Source organism: Ictidomys tridecemlineatus, chromosome 15 (genome assembly GCF_052094955.1).
Source record: "Ictidomys tridecemlineatus isolate mIctTri1 chromosome 15, mIctTri1.hap1, whole genome shotgun sequence".
NCBI lineage: Eukaryota > Metazoa > Chordata > Mammalia > Rodentia > Sciuridae > Ictidomys > Ictidomys tridecemlineatus.
The window spans coordinates 8,066,630-8,083,021 of NC_135491.1; the positions used below are offsets into that span (position 1 = coordinate 8,066,630).

General features: G+C 42.4%; 1 long non-coding RNA gene across 1 annotated transcript; it reads left to right on the forward strand.

Annotated features, from left to right (window-relative positions):
- The first annotated feature begins 1,173 nt into the window (after window positions 1-1,173).
- On the forward strand, window positions 1,174-14,132 carry LOC144370731 (uncharacterized). Its single transcript, XR_013430662.1, has 3 exons — window positions 1,174-1,406; window positions 13,344-13,448; window positions 14,052-14,132. It is a non-coding gene; the product is annotated as an uncharacterized LOC144370731 (long non-coding RNA).
- The last annotated feature ends 2,260 nt before the right edge of the window (window positions 14,133-16,392 follow it).

Sequence of the window (16,392 nt, forward strand, 5' to 3'; positions counted from 1 at the left end):
CGATGTAATTGGCGACATGTATTAAGTGTTCACTGTGCTTTAGACACATATCACCACTTTAAAACTACTGAGCATTCATAGGGTCACGTGATTGCCATAACTCTCTAGAATTTCTTGGCATTACTATTAATGAAACAAAACTCAGGAATCAGTTTCCCTTTTATAAAAAGTAGCTCTTTGGTCTTATATGCACAGTGTTCTGTCTGTCTAGAGCACTTGTGCCCCTGCATCTTTGCTTGATTCAGTCCCTCTCTGCCTTCAGCCAGACGAATACTCATGCCCCCACTGTTGGTCATTCTCCCCAGAAAGCACACAGCAGTCTGTGGCCACATAGATTTAGATTCAGTGTCCACAGCTCCTATTTCAGCACTCAAGTGCTAAGTCTATTGATTCTCCCAGGAATCAGCAGGAAAAGTAGAAAGTGTTTTTGTTCCTGATCATCAATAGCGACATGAAACCCCGTTGCCTTCAATGTGGGGTTCACGTTATTGATCAGCTGGTTTTCCTTGTAGCTGATAGAAGCCCATGGGAACTGACAAAAATGTAGGTGCATCTTTCAGCATTCCTGGAATCAGTAGGTGGCTATTATGGGCCCCCTGGATGGGCGTGTTGCTTGAACATGTGGAGCTGTTTGTCCCCAAGTCCCCTGGGCACTGAGAGTGCTCCACCAACGATGACACAGAGCTTCCATGGATCTTTGATGTGGTAGATATGAAGATTCTCTCATCCCAATCCGTAAATCCTGACACCATGCAACCCACTCCCACAGGTTAATCAGAAGGAAAGGGAGGACTGGACCCTGGAGTCAGTGACAGTCCACCCCTCTGTCTGCTGACTCTGAAGCAGGTTCTTGTCCTTTAGAGTCAAGGGTCTTCCATCCACAGATCCACAAAGTCCTTCCAGGCTATTATTTTTACAGTGTATCTATTGATTTCAGGTAAAATTTCTATTTTGAAAACTCTTCAATATGCAAATAAACATGTTGTGCGGATTCATCAGTGGGGTTATTTTTCAGCACTTGCTATGGGCTCCTGTCCATGAACTCATGCTCAGACTCTGAATTTCTCATTCCCTGAATGAGTCAAAAATTGCTCAATGCCAAGAAATTTGGGTCACCAGTCACAATCTTTTAAATCACCCAGTTAATTTGACAACCAGAAAAGTTAATGATTTTTTTGACATTACTTCAAAGTCCAGTCTCCAGTATCTCCCCCATCATCCAATGGTGGTGATAGGAGAAACCCCTGCACCTCACAGAGAGAGCTCATCACCATGACAGATGGCTACTTGTGGTTTGAATGGATAGGTTTCCCTGTGTTTGGTTAGCTGTGAAGTTTTGAAAGAAGCAGGTGCTCAGTTTTTAATAAAGGATGAAGACACAGTATTGGTGGCCTACCCCAAATCAGGTAAGGAAATATGATAGGGACCATCAATGGGAAAATTGATGGCTGTGTTCCTCCCTTACTCAGCAGATGTATGGCCTGACCTCTCCAAAAGTCCACTGGTAGTTTAATGCGTAAACAAAATGTGGCGAGTTGATCCAATGGAGTATGATTCAACATTAACCAGGATGACAGGCTGACTCCTTCTACAATATAGGTCAATACTGGGACTAATGCTAAGTGTACTCTGATGGGCACAAAAGGACAAATGCTATAGGAATCCATAGGGTAAATTTTTGTCTAGTTCATAGAAACAGAGAGCCCCATGGTGGGTTTCAGGGCCTGAAAGATGGAATTAGTAGGGAAATGTTGTTAAGGAGCAGAGAGTTTCAGTTTTTCAAGACAAAAAGCTTCTGGATATTGGCTGAGCAACAGCAGGAACATGCTGAACTCTGCTCAGCACCACCCCATGGCATGCTTAAAATGGGCAGATGGTAAAGTACATGTTATGTATTTTATCATAAGTTTTGTTCTCAATCCAGGATGAAGTGAGTGACCATCACTTTTCCTTCCTTATCTAGGAACCCACTTGTTGGTTGAAATTCTCTGCCTGATTCACTCCAATGGTGATACCAAGTGGGTTCGATCTGTGCCCACCTGGGATTGCTCACCCTGGACAGAGACAGATGTGGGTTACAAACTTTTAAATGAGAGAGGGGGCCCATGGTTCATGTCCTCTCACCTCCCTTTCCATCTCTTCCCCAAGTCTTTATTGACTTCCAAGGCCAAGGCCAGTGCCTAATGTTCAATCCATGCTTGTCTCCTTGCAAGTGCCTAGTTAACCCCTTTAGACCTTGCTGGGGTGTGTGCTCACTTGGTAGATTGGGTGAGACCTGAGATTATCAGATATTATTTAGGTTCATGTGGCCACAACCAGGCCACACTTGAGTGCAAGGATGTGGACCATTCTGCAGATTAGCCCCACCTGAATTCAGGTATAATATGACTGGCTGAAGTCAGAATCTTAGAAAACCACATTCCATGTGTAACCTAATTATAACTACGTCTACACTAGAGTGTCAAAACTTACAGCTCTTAACAATGTCTGCAAATACTCACTCAATCACAACATCCTTCCAGGTACTAGCAAGCACCCAAGTCATTGTTTCCCATATGCTGGGAGCAGAGCCTGCATATATTGATGAATGCTCACATTTAGTGGACTGCTATAAGTCATGGCTAGCTAGGTAATGATGCCAGCCCTCTGCATGTCACTGTGCTCTGTGATCAGCAGCCTCTCTAGCTTCCTCATGGCTGATGGTGATCAGTACAGATCATGGATATCCAAGATCTAACAAATTAAGAATTGTAATGCTGTCTGCTGTTATATGTAAATTAAAATCAGAAGAATGAACAAGGCTCCAAAGAAACAATAAGGCTCATCATCATAGAAATGCCCATTTATTGAAGAACAGCTCTGCATATTTATAGAGGTCAGGTGGTTTGACAGTTATGACAGTTTAACAGTTTAATTGTTTGACAGTTGGAACAAGGAGCTTTCTGATTGGTGCTTAAGCATCATGTAAGTCAGCAGGGCTATTCTGATTGTTGGTAAGCATCTTGAGAGTTAGTAGGGCTCACCATTTGATGGCTCTTCTCTGAGGATGGGGAAGTTAGTCTTTGGAGCTGAGGGGACTCCCAACATTTCCCCCTCTTTGTTATTAAATGAAAGTGGGCACCATATCATTCTGGCTATTTCCTGCTGAGATAGGGTGGCATGGGCGAATCAGAGAGAAGGGAAGTAAGGAGCTCCTACAGGAGGACAGAGAGGACCAGTATAACATCAGGAACCAAATTATGTCAGCATAGCTCTCATCTGGAGGTAGGCACGAATTGGTAATTCCTGAGGAGAGGCTCGTTAAAAGCTTGATTAGAAATTTTACCCACATGAGTCTGACTGAACTTCAAGATAAAGGACAGGAACAGGCACAAGGAATTTTTTTAGCCCATATCTAATGGGGTCTCTTTGTCTGCAAGTTGCCTTGTTGGCACAATGGGATTAAGTGTTCAGCTTTGAGCAGGGGGTTGGGTGTTTGGGCTTGAAACAAACAGGTAATAAAGAACCAGACAGAGGGTTTGAGAAGGCAGGTCATCCTGCAGCTAACTTTGGCGTGCCCTGCAGACAACTTATTCAGCCTGTCCTGCACCTAACACCCCCCATTCCACTCTTCATTCCTAGTCCAATCTAGCTCCCTCCCCTCTTTATTAAGGCTGCTCTTATTGACATCATACTCTCTCCTACCTGGGTGTCTCTGGAACCAGCTTGTTCTCTCTTGACCTTTCTTGAAATATCACTGTTCCCAGTTTTCCTAGTTACACCAAGAAAACATGAGCTTTGTAAAGAAGGCAGCTTCTCTCAAGCTCTGAACGAAGGTGGCCAAGGGACGATAGTGGCCCATTATTACCAGATTTCCCTTTGAGAGAAGTCAGATCTCTCCAGGATTTATGTGAAACACCTCAACTTTAAATACTGATACTTGAAATTCTTATGAAACTAAAAGGGCTAACAAAACACACTTGTTCCTCCTTAAACCCAGAAGGCAACAGGTTTTATGATAAGTTGGTAGACAGTTTGAGTTTGGCCTCCAAGTGAGTGCACATAATCACCTGAGCAGAACCCTCCCATCTCGGTTTTAGAGGGAGCTTTTCCCCCAGTGGGCAATAGTAAACAAGTTGACCAGGTGTTAAGGAGGTGAGGTTCTGAGAGAGACTGGGGTCAGGAAGGAGCCAGTCTTGATAGTGCAAGAGTTCAGAGCATAGATGGAAGAGGACAGGCAGGGCATAGGTTTCAGGGATCAGTAGGGGTTCTGTAGGCAACCCGGGAGGAGTGAGGATGGCCATACATGACTTTGGAAGGTGAGAGATTAGAAGGCTTTTTTGACAAGGCTCTAATGTGCAATAAAGCTAAGGGGAGAACTTTTACCCATTCCAGACTTAATTCCATGGTGAGCTTGGTGAGGGTCTCTTTAAGGGACTGATTGGTCCTTTCAAACTTTCCACAAGCCTGGGGGCAGTAAGGGCAAAGGAAATGCCAAGGGAGTGATAGCGCGTGAGCCTGTCCCTGAGTTATCTGCGAGGTGAATTCTGGACCATTGTCTTATTGGATAGAAGTGGGCTTCTGAAATCGAAGGTTTATATGGGTAAGCAACAGATCAACAACCTTAGAAGTCCACTTGTTAGAAGTGTGAAGGGCTTCAACCCATCCCGAAAAAGTATCTACCAATACAAGAAGATATTTTATGTTTTTTACTTGGGGCATGTTGGTGAAATCAATCTGCCAGTCTTCAGGTGGAGTATGACCAGGGGCCTGGTGAGAAGAGAAAAATTTAGGTTTTAATGGAGTATTGGTATTGGTTCTCTGGCAGATCTGGCAAGCGGAAATGATCTGTTGTAGGAGGGTCTTATCGCGTGGGGAAAGGGTGAAAAAAATGTGAAGGAAAGTTAGTGAGACTCTGTGAACTAGAATAAAATAGAGAGTGAAGAAACTGGAAGAGTTGTTGGGGATCTTTGGGCTGATCCCGGATGTTGAGAGCCATAACTGAAGGGGCTCCAGAAAAGTTCCAGCTGATTGGCTCACAGCAGCCCCAGCAAACTTCCAGCTGATTGGCTCACCCTAGTCCCAGTAAACTTCCAGCTGCCAGCTGATTGGCTCCTCTGTGTTGATGCTCATTGGGTTGTTTCCCTACCCTTTCAGACCACAGAGCTGCTCATTGGGAGACTCTTTTGGCTCTGCCCACATGACCCAGCCAATCGGCCTCAAGAGCAGGAGGAATGGGGGGTTGAGCGGCTCGCCGAAAGCCGGTGGTAGCAGTTGGGCTCTGAGGGAATTCCTGAAGAGCTCTTGTGGTGCAGCGTGTGTGTTCTAAAAATAAAGTTTGTTTCTGCTTGACAAGTGGCTTGTGAATTGTTCCCAGCCAGACTTCAGCATTTGGTGGCCCATACGGGGAACAAACCCACGACATTGGCATTATCAGCACACTATGACCTGGTCAAACAACAATTAGCAGAGGGACATATACAACCTTCTGTATCTCCCCATAATACTCTCATTTTTGTCATCAAAAAGAAATATGGTAAATGGAGATTATTGCAAGATTTAAGAGCCATTAATAATGAGATGATTATTATGGGACCTGCTCAATCAGGGATTCCTCAATTGTCTGCTTTGCCAAAATCCTGGTATGTTTTAGTTATAGATATTAAAGATTGTTTTTTTTCAATTCCAATTCATCCTGAGGACATTCCACGTTTTGCATTTACTATCCCTGCACTGAATCATGAAGGTTCTGATCAGATATACGAATGGAAAGTACTCCCTGAAGGGATGGCTAACAGCCCAACTATGTGTCAAATTTATGTTAACAAAGCAATCCAGCCACTTAGAAATCAAAATCCTGAACTACAAAGATAAAAACACATTGCTAGAATGTTATGCCACACTTACAAACTTATTAAAAAATTATATTCTAGAGATAGCAATAGATAAAATACAATTAAATTTTCCAATTAATTATTTAGGAGTTCTATTATCCTCATTCATGGTCCCTCCACCAAAAATTCAAATATGAGTAGATCAGCTAAAATCACTTAACGACTTTCAAAAGTTATTAGGAGACATAAATTGTATAAGGCCTTATCTAGGCATACCAACAGAAGCATTGGGACCTTTATTTGATATCCTAAGAGGTCCATCAGATCCAACTTCACTCCGAATGTTAATGCCTGAAGGAAGAAAGACATTAAAAGTCATTGAAACATATATGGAAAATATGCATTTGGATAGAATTGATATAAGTTTGCCTTTATTATTTATTGTACTACCACCAAAAATATTCCTATAGGAAATTTTTGGCAAGAAGGTCCATTATTATGGATACATTTATCTTATTCTTGTAACACTATTCTTACTATGTATCCTGGGCTATAGGACAATTAATACTCAAAGGAATAAAAGCAGCAAAGGGAGTGTTTGGAATTTCTCCCAATAAAATTATTACTCCATATACTATGGATCAAATTGATGAGTTAGCTAATGAGTTAAATACTTGGGAAATAATCATGTGCAAATCTAATGTTTCTTTTGATAACCACTTACCATCTAATCCTTTATTGTCTTTTTGGTCATCGCATCCTGGACTTTTTCCAAAAATGACAAGAAAAATACCTATCATGAATGCTCCAAATATATTCACTGATGGGTCAAATAATGGTACACCAGCATTAGTTACCCCTGATCAAACTTTTACATTTTTAGTACCCAAACAATCAGCTCAAAAGGTAGAGCTTAATACAGTATTACAAGCTTTTGTGATGTTTAAAGAATCTGTATTTAATTTATTTTCCAATAGTCAGATATAGTTAATGCTATAGTATTCCTTGAAGATGCTGGCAGGATTTCCCCTTCCTCTTCTGTTTTCTCTTTGTTTTCCACTATACAAAGTCTAATCTGGTACAGAAAAGATCCATTCTTTATAGGACATATCAGGGCACATACAGGATTGCCTGGAACCCTTAGTTTGGGCAATGATTTAGCAGATAAAACTACACATAATGTACATATTTTCTCTACACTAGAAGAAGCTACAAATTTTCATAAAAAGTTCCATGTCAATGCTAATACTTTACAAAATCATTTAAAATATCTAAGGAACAAGCTAGACAAATAATAAAACAATGTCAAAATTGTGTGACCTTTTTACCACAAGTTAATCTTGGAGTCAATCCTAGAGGACTGATACCTAACCATATTTGGCAGATGGACTTCATACACTTGCCAAAATTTGGAAAATTAAAATATTTGCGTGTTACAGTTGATAATTCTTCCAGATTTTTGATGGGCTCCCTTCATGCCAGAGAAAACACTAAAAATATTATAGCTCATTGCTTACAAAATTTTGCCACTGTGGGCATTCCAAAACAGTTAAAAACAGATAATGCCCCTGGTTATACTTCTACCTCTTTTAAACAATTTTGCTCATCATTCAGCATTGCTCATATAATAGGGATCCCATACAATCCACAGGGACAAGGCATAGTTGAAAGAGTTCATCAAACTATTAAAATGTACTTATTAAAACAAAAAGAGCGAATTGGGAAGGGGTATATATCCCCCAAAGATAAACTTAAAATAACCCTTTTTACTCTAAACTTTTAAAATTTGGAATCATCAGGGCTTAGTGCTGTGGAAAGGCATATGTGTCCAAAAAATGTACATAAGCCCAAGGTACTTTGGAAGGATACTCTAACAGGACAATGGAAAGGTCCTGATCCAGTAATTGTCTGGAGTCGGGGGTCTGTTTGTGTGTTTCCACAGGGAGAACAGCAGCTGATTTGGACTCTAGAGAGATTAACTAAAGCAATTTCTACAAACCAAAAAGAAGATGATTTGGCTCAAATCCACAACAGTTGATATCCAGAACTCCAGTTTGGCTACCCTTACATCTGCAATAGTGGTTCTCCCACACCTGGAGGCTAATGAAACCATGATGCTTTTTTCAATATCTATTTTATTATTGTCCTTTCCCACATCATGAAGTTCTATTTTGTTTTTTGAGCTCATACAGACCTAGGTTAGTGTTTTGCTGATCAATTCTATTTTTAGACTATAGAGTTTTTAAACATTGCAATGGAGATTTCACCTGTAAAAAGTTATAAGGCCTTTACTATTATATTATCTGTTGTATGTATTATATTATTGTATTTTGTGTTGTATGTTTGTATGTGCATATGTCCATATATCATATATGACGAGTGCTCATGAAAAAATGAATCCAAATTTTTTTTATTCACGTGATTTACATGTTTTAATTTTAATTGGGTAAACAGTTGTTGAGGATTGTTTTAATATGTGAACAATAAAGGAGGTTAACAGATCTGTTTGTTTACTTTCACCTTTCCTTTTCATAATATTTAATAATTCTGTTCAGGATAATGTAAATTGTTCAGAAAATTGTTTTCTTTTACTGCCTGCTGGAATATTATGTAATTTTTTTTTTAGCCATTATTGCCAGAATTCCTATCTTCATCCCAGTGCTGGTGAAGACAAAGATAAAACCAGTCTACAGCTTCTGCAATGGCTATCACTGAACTGCTTGCAGAACTTGCCTGGACTATGTATCACTTTGTATGCATTGTGAACTATCTGTTGGTGAAGCAATTTGTGGTAGTGTTGGGGTATTTTTGCTGATGGTGTCATCGGTGGTACAATTTTTCCAAAAGGAGCAGTCAGTTAGCTTGGTATATCCTCCTCCCTTTTGCTTGTGATGGTTATTCAGCTAAAATTTGGGGGCCAAGAGAGATGAGGCAAAGAACCTCACCCTCCCCCCTGCCGGTACAAAGGCCTATCTACAGGTGTGGCTGTATGCTGGACCGGTAGTCAATGACGGGTAAGATCCAACTGCAATGGTACCAACCTAAGACAGGAGGCTTACGCCTTGAGGTCAGCTCATCTGATGAAGGGTAAGGACCATATGTAGTACTGGACAACCTAAGGCAAGCACGGTCACTAAGCCACATGCTTGCTGTTTAAACAGAGAGGGGGAGATGTTGAGAGCCACATCTGAAGGGGCCCCAGCAAACTTTCAGCTGATTGGCTCACCCTGGCCCCAGCAAACTTCCAGCTGCCAGCTGATTGGCTCCTCTGCGGTGATGCTCATTGGGCTGTTTGCCCACTCTTTCAGACCATGGAGATGCTCATAGGGGAATCTTTTGGCTCCACTGATGCTATCCAGCCAATTGGCCTCAAGATCAGGAGGAGTGGGGGATTGAGAGGCTCACCAGAAGCCATTGATGGCAGTTGGGCTCTGAGGGAATTTCTGAAGAGCTCATGTGGTGCGGCGTGTGTGTTCTAAAATTAAAGTTTGTTTCTGCTTGACAAGTGGCTTGTGAATTATGTCCAGCCAGACTGCGGCACCCTGGTTGTAATGAAGAGTAGCAGAGAGTAGTAAAGCTCTGTAGGGCTGTTGCTAGAGCCATTTGATCAGCCTTGGAATTCCCCATAGTAGTAAGGGAGGAGTCAGTTTGCTGGGCCTCGCAATAGATTATTTCCAGTTGGGAAGTCAGCCTGGAGGCTCATAGTAGGCCAGAAATAAATGTAGAATTAATGACTGCTGTTTCTCTGGTGGTCAATAGCTCCCTTTCTTTCCAAATGGCTGTGTGGGAGATCAGGATATGGAAGACGTATTTGGAATCTGCATATAGGGTGAGGGTTTTTCCCTCTATTAGCTCGCATGCCCTTGTGGCAGCTATGCATTCAGCTTGTTAGTTGGTGGTATTGGGAGGGAGAGGTTTTGCCTCTATGATGGATGAGAGGGAAACGATAGCATACCCTGCCAATTTAACCCCTTCATGTATAAAGGAGCTATCATCTGAGAACCAGATGAGGTCCAAAGAGGGAAGGGGTCCCTCATAAATGGTGGTAGGGCAGGATAAAATAATCTCTAATACCTCCAGGCATTTGTAGATGGGATCATGTGAGGGAGAAGATGGGAGGAGGCAGGCAGGTTATTCAAGGAATGAGACAAGGAGGGATAGAACCCTGGAAGGAGGAAGTGACTGTAGCCCCTTGTAAGTGAGGAAATCCTTTAGATGATGAGGAGATGAGATGGTTAGTGGGGAGCCAAAGGTAAGCTTGTGTGCTTCTTTCTGGAGGTCATGGGCTGTTGCTAGGGCTCTGAAGCATGGGGGCCAGCCCCTGATGGTGGGGTTGAGCTGTTTGGATAGGTAGGCCACTGGTGCGAATGTGGGGCCATATTCCTGACCCAGAATGCCCAGACTTTGTCCCTGTTTTTCATGTATATAGAGGGTGAAGTGTTGGGTGAGGTCAGAGAGATGTAGGGTGTTTGCCAGGAGGAGGGGCTTTTTAAGAATTGTAAAGGGCTTTCCTACTGCTGAGGGTAGGGGTTCATCTTGGGGGCCCTTGTTCAGATTATAGCCTGGTGAGCAGGGAGAAATTAGGAATCCAGGCTCTGAAGTACCCAGCGAAACCCAAGAAGGAGAGTATATCATCTTTGGTCTTTGTTTGTAGTTACAGACATAAAAAGCTGCTTTCTGTCTACTGAAATGGCCTTTTTCCCTTGAGGGATAGAGAACCCCAGATATGTGACCTCTGTTTATGCTATTTGCACTTTTTGTGGAGAGGCCCTATATCCCTTTAAGGTCAAGAAATTAAGTAGGAGAAGTGTGTCATCTGTTGAGCACCCTTTGGACGGGCTAGAAGAATTTGCAGAGTTTTGCAAGAGGTGCAGAGAGCATGATTGGATCAGAGCAAGAAGAATGCCTGGATATAAGCCATCTCTACCCATTTTAATATACTCATAGTAATTGTAGACATCCTTTTAGAATCTAGGAATCCAGGGACCCAAAAAAGGGGCCATCTGCTTAAGTGGGCCAGGCCTAGGTGCTATATTTGGTCCAAGAGGCATTGTAGGGAAGAGTTGACCTGCAGAGAGGACACATTACCCATGTAAGGAGGAGGGAAGAGGACACAGAGAAGAAGAAACTTATTTATTGGCAAAAGGGGTGTTCCTGCTTGAGCCAAAAATCAGAAGTGCCTAAGTGGCAGGTTTGACCTGTAGATATTAGTCATCACCGAATCCTGACAGCCGAAGCTGTCATCCTGAATAGAGCCAGAGCTGTGGGAGACCTTGGCCAAGGCTTTTCGGGACCCCTCCTGAATAGGCCAAATGCTCCCAAGGCCAGAAAAAGGGGAGAGGAAGGGGAGGGTAAGCGTGTCTCTAGCTGCCGAGTCTTACAGGTGAGAGGACTATGGCTTCAAATCTGCCCAAGGAAGGAGTCCCCAAAGGCCACCACAGCCTTAAAGGCTATGGTGGGGTGCTTTCCTCCCCACAGGTGGGCTAAGAGATTTGCTGAACAATAATCAGCATATTGCAAGAGGGTGTTTTCGGGGCACTGGGGTGAAAAGATCCCTGAGGAAGGACAGTCCAGGTTAGTTGTTGAGACTGATGGTGGGATCTGCCAGGTAAAGGCAAAAACATCTTGTGATTCGGGGGCAAGGGGGATGGAGAAGAAAGCATCCTTTAAATCTATGACAAAGAAGTGGGTGGCAATGTGGGATATTTGAGACAGCAGTTTGTATGGGTTGGGAACCAAAGAATGTATGGATCTAACAGAGTTGTTGATGAGTCATAGGTCCTCAACTAAGCGATAGGACCCATTGGGCTTTTTTACCACTAGTTTGGGAGTATTGTAAGGGGAATGAGCAGGACGGAGGTACCCCTTGCTAAGAAGGTCCTGAATAATAGGTTGTAGGCCCAGAAGAGCTTTGGTGGACAGGGGGTATTGAGTCTGATTGGGGAAGGTGTTAGGATCTTTGAGATGAATGTTAACTGGTGGGCAGGAAATGGTGGAGGGGGTGTGGGTATCCATTACAATTGGGTCAACCAGGTTCATAGGTAAGGGGTCCTTTTTAGCATGGTGTTTCATGTATTCTGCCAAAAGGGCCAGGAAAGATGAACAGGCTGATTCTGGGGCTTGGCTGATGTCAGGATCCCCAATGTTGATTGTTGTATTGAATTTAGAGAGAATATCTCGGCTGAGCAAAGGAACTGGACATTGGGGCATAACTAAGAATGTCTGAGAGAATGGGAAGTTGTCTATGGAACAGAGTAATAGGGGAGTCTTTTGTGGATAGATGGTCTTTCCTCCTACCCTTACAATAGGAGAGGTGGATGGCACTGTTTGCCCCTAGAATTCTGTCACAACTGATAATGTAGCCCCAGTATCAAGGAGAAAGTCAACTTTGCATCTATCCACCTGAATCCACACCCTGGGTTCCTGTCTATTGATCATTACAAATGGGGACAAGGACCCAAGGCTCCATCAATCTTTGATTGCCATGCCCAGAAGGTTGTTGCTTCCCTGGCCATAGGCCTCCTATGGGATCTAGGACAGTCAGAGCCCCAGTGACCTTGTTGTTGACATTTAGGGCATGGGGTACACAGAGTGCATGATGTGTGGCATGCCCTGGTCCAACGTACCTCCTTGCCACACTTGAAGCAGGCGCCGGGGTGGGAGGGGTTTGACCTGCGGTGATGGGCGGTGACCCGAGGAAGCACCCTGCAGGGCCTGGGCGAGCATCTGAAATTTATTGTGTTCGGCCTTTTACTTGTGGCAATTGATTTAAAGGCTACCGAAAAGACCTCAGTCTGGGGGGTGGCAGGGCCTTGTTCGAGCTTGTCTGGGTAGCTCTTCAAGAGGAAATATGTCATAAGGACATGAAGGCCATCTGGGGTTTCGGGATCTAGGTTAGTATACTGCTGAAGGGCTTTCGTAAGTCAATGCAGAAATTCCATTGGGATCTCCTCTCACTTTTGAATAATCTCTTGTAATTTTTGGAAGTTGACAGCCTTACATGCCACTTTTTTGAGCCCAGCAATTATACATGTGGAGAATCGGTCCCTACTCTTTTTGCCAGCTTGTGTATTATAATCCCAGTCGGGAGTCTGCACTGGAGCAGCAAGTGGCCCCGGAGGGTGATGGGGACTGGCTAGGTGAATTTCATCCTCATGGGCTCTGGCAAGTTCCCAGACTGTGGTATGTTCCTCAGAAAGGAGAGCATTAACCAGTAACATCTATATATCATGATGAGTGAGGCTATAAGCTGGAGGACCTATAGAAACTCTCTTATGTAAGTGGTGGGACTAAAGGTGTCAAGCAAGTCAGGGGGAGCACCTGGAGGGCTGTATGGATCCGACAGGGATGTTGGTAGGGAGGGGGTTCATATGCCGGATAGGTTGAGGTAGAAAGAAGAAGAGAAAAAGCCTCAACATGGTGGATCTCCTTCCACTTTTTCGAGTGATCGCAGAAGTTAAACAGATGTCTGAGAATTGCGAGTGGGTTCCTGACCCTGAAGGTCGTGGTGGGGTGCATTCTCTCCTCCAGATTTGGTGTCAGAGGTTTGCCGGATGATCACAGTCAAAGCCCCTGCATAGCCCATCTGAAGTTGGATGCCGATAGGGAACTCACCTACTGAAGAGCCCATGTTTTGTGAGTAGTAGCAGTGCCCGAAAGAGTGGATGAGGATAGCAAGCCTTGAGAGAGGGTGTCCTTGAGATGTGAGGCATTCCACCTCCCAGATTTGGGCCCCAATGAAAGAACGAACAAGGCTCCTTGTCGGAGAAAATGCCCATTTATTGAGGAACAGCTCTTCATATTTATAGAGCCGAGTGTTTTGACATTTATGACATTTTAACGGTTGAATGGTTTAACAGTTGGCATGGGGAGCTTTCTGATTGGTGGGTAAGGATCATGTGAATCAGCAGGGCTAGTCTGATTTGTGGGTAAGGATCATGTGAATTAGCAGGGCTAGTCTGATTGGTGGGTAAGGATCACGGGAGTCAGCAGGGCTCACCAATGTATGGCTCTTCTCAGGGGATGGGGAAGTTAATCTTTGGAGCTGGGGCAACCCCAACAAAAATAATAATAGTAAAATGTGTATTTGGTGAATGAATGCTATAACTATTTTATTAAAGGAACCCATCATGTTTAATAAAGATTAAGGAAGAACTGCCCAGGGAAAGATCAAGATCAAGGTGGGGAAATGACAGACTGAGACTGATTTTTCATTTTCTCATTTTCCCTAAATTTAAGGTGATATATATCATGAGAAATCCCAAAGATGTTCTTGTGTCAGGTTATTATCATTGGACTATGACAAAACTATGTAAGAAACCAGAGTCACTGGAAGAGTATTTTCAATGGTTCATACAAGGAAATGGTGAGTGTTCTTCACATATATGTCTGTGTCCTCTATTCTACTGGTCTTTCTCTTATTGTGTGGTATACCTTATTATTCTTCTGCATATTTTCCACATATTAGAGAAAGCAGACAACCTTGATTCAGTGATTCTGGCTTTTAATCAGTTTGCATGCTGGTCTCCAGTGCCATCCATTTTCCTGCGAATGATATAATTTAGTTCTTCTTTATGGTTGAGTAAAATCTATTATATGTATGATTCCACATTTACTCTTTATGACTGAGTAAAATCTATTATATATATGAACACATTCATCAGTCACAAAGGCTGGTCCCGTAGCCCAGCTGCTGGGAGTTGAACTGCTATCCACTTGGGGGGCATGTGTTGATATAGTGCACTGACTTTGTTTTTGTTGAATCCCAAGGAGCTCTATGATTAGGGCATATGTTGGCTCCATTCCTAGTCTTTTGAGGAAACTTCAGACTGATTTCTATGTTGTTGTACTAATCTCCAATCCCAATATTGTGTAAGTGCTCCTTTTCACTCAATCCCTGCCAACGTTTATTCCTATTTGTGTTCTTAATGATTGCCATTGTTACTGGAGAGAGACATGTAGTTTCTATTTGCTTTTCTCTGGTTGTTAATGAACTTGAGAATTTTTTTTCATAAAATTATTGGCCATTGTATTTCTTCTTTTGAGAAATGATTGCGATTTGCCCATCTCTTGATTTGGTTGTTTGGTATTTTGTGATAAGATTTTTGGTCTCATCCCAATCAAGAAATGGGATGAGACCAAAAATCTTATGGGAACTGAACCGACTCTTCTCAGAAGAAGATATACAATCAATCAACAAATACATGAAAACGTGTTCAACATCTCCCGTTAGTAGAGAAATGCAAATCAACACTACTCAAGATTTCATTTTACTCCAATCATAATGTCAATTTTCAAAAATACAAGCAACAAGAAGTGTGATAAGGATGTGGTTAGGGGAAAAGGCACATTCATACATTGCTGGTAGCACTGAAAATTGGTGAGCCACTCTGGAAAGCAGTATAGAGATTCCTTAGAAAACTTGGAATGGAACCATATTTGACCTAATTATCCCACTTCTAGGTCTTTACCCAAAGGACTTAAAATCAGCAGACAATAGTGACACAGCCAGGATCTGTATTTATAGCAGCTCAATTCACAATAGCTAAACTTGGAAGCAACCTAGATGCCCTTCAATAGATGGATAAATAAAGAAGCTATGGCACTTATACACAATGGACTATTACTCAGCATTAAGAGAGAATAAAATCATAGCATTTGCAGGTAAATGGATGGAGGTTTAGAATATCATGCTATGCAAAGTAAGCCAATCCTAAAAAAAAAAGGCCAAATGTTCTCTCTGATAAGGGGATGCAGAAACCAAAGTGGGGAATTGTGGTCAAGGGATGAAGAGAGGAACTTTGACTGGGCAATGCAGGGGAGGAGACATGGGGGTAGGAAGATGGTGGAATGAGATGGACATCATTACTCTAAGTCTATGTGTGAGTGTAGATGTGGTGCGACTCTACATCATGCACAACCAGGGAAATGAAAAGATTGGCTCCGTTTGTGTACAATGAATCAAAATGCATTCTACTATATGTAAAACTAATTAGAAGAAAGGAATAATAATAATAAACTTATTTTTGAGTTCTTTTTTTGTTCTACATGTTAATCTTCTGTCAGAAAATTAGCTGGAAAAGGTTTTGCTCCCCTCAGTGAGCCCTCTCTCTCTCTGTCTCATTTCCTTTGCTGTGTGGAACCTTTTTATTTTTTAATTATTTCCACATGACAATACAATGACCTGACATGTAATGCATTTAAATCAGATGGGATATGATTTCTCATTTTTATGAGTATACAGGTTGTAGAATCACATTGGTCCTGCATTGTGGAAGCTTTTCAACTTGAGCCTTTCCATTTATCAACTCTTGGTTTTCTATCCTGAACACTAGGAGTCTTATAGAAATAACGCTTGCACCTACAGATCGGAGGATAGGCACTATGATTTCTGCTAGTATTTTCAGTGTTTATGGTCTAATTCCTGTTTTTTGATCCACTTGGAGTTGATTTTTCTGCAGGATTTTGCTTCATCCTTCAAAATGTAGATGTTCAGTTTTCCAAGCACTATTTATTAAATAGGCTTTGTTTTCTCCAAAATTCGCTTTTCGTGTCTTTCTTAGGGATCATTTGACTCTAT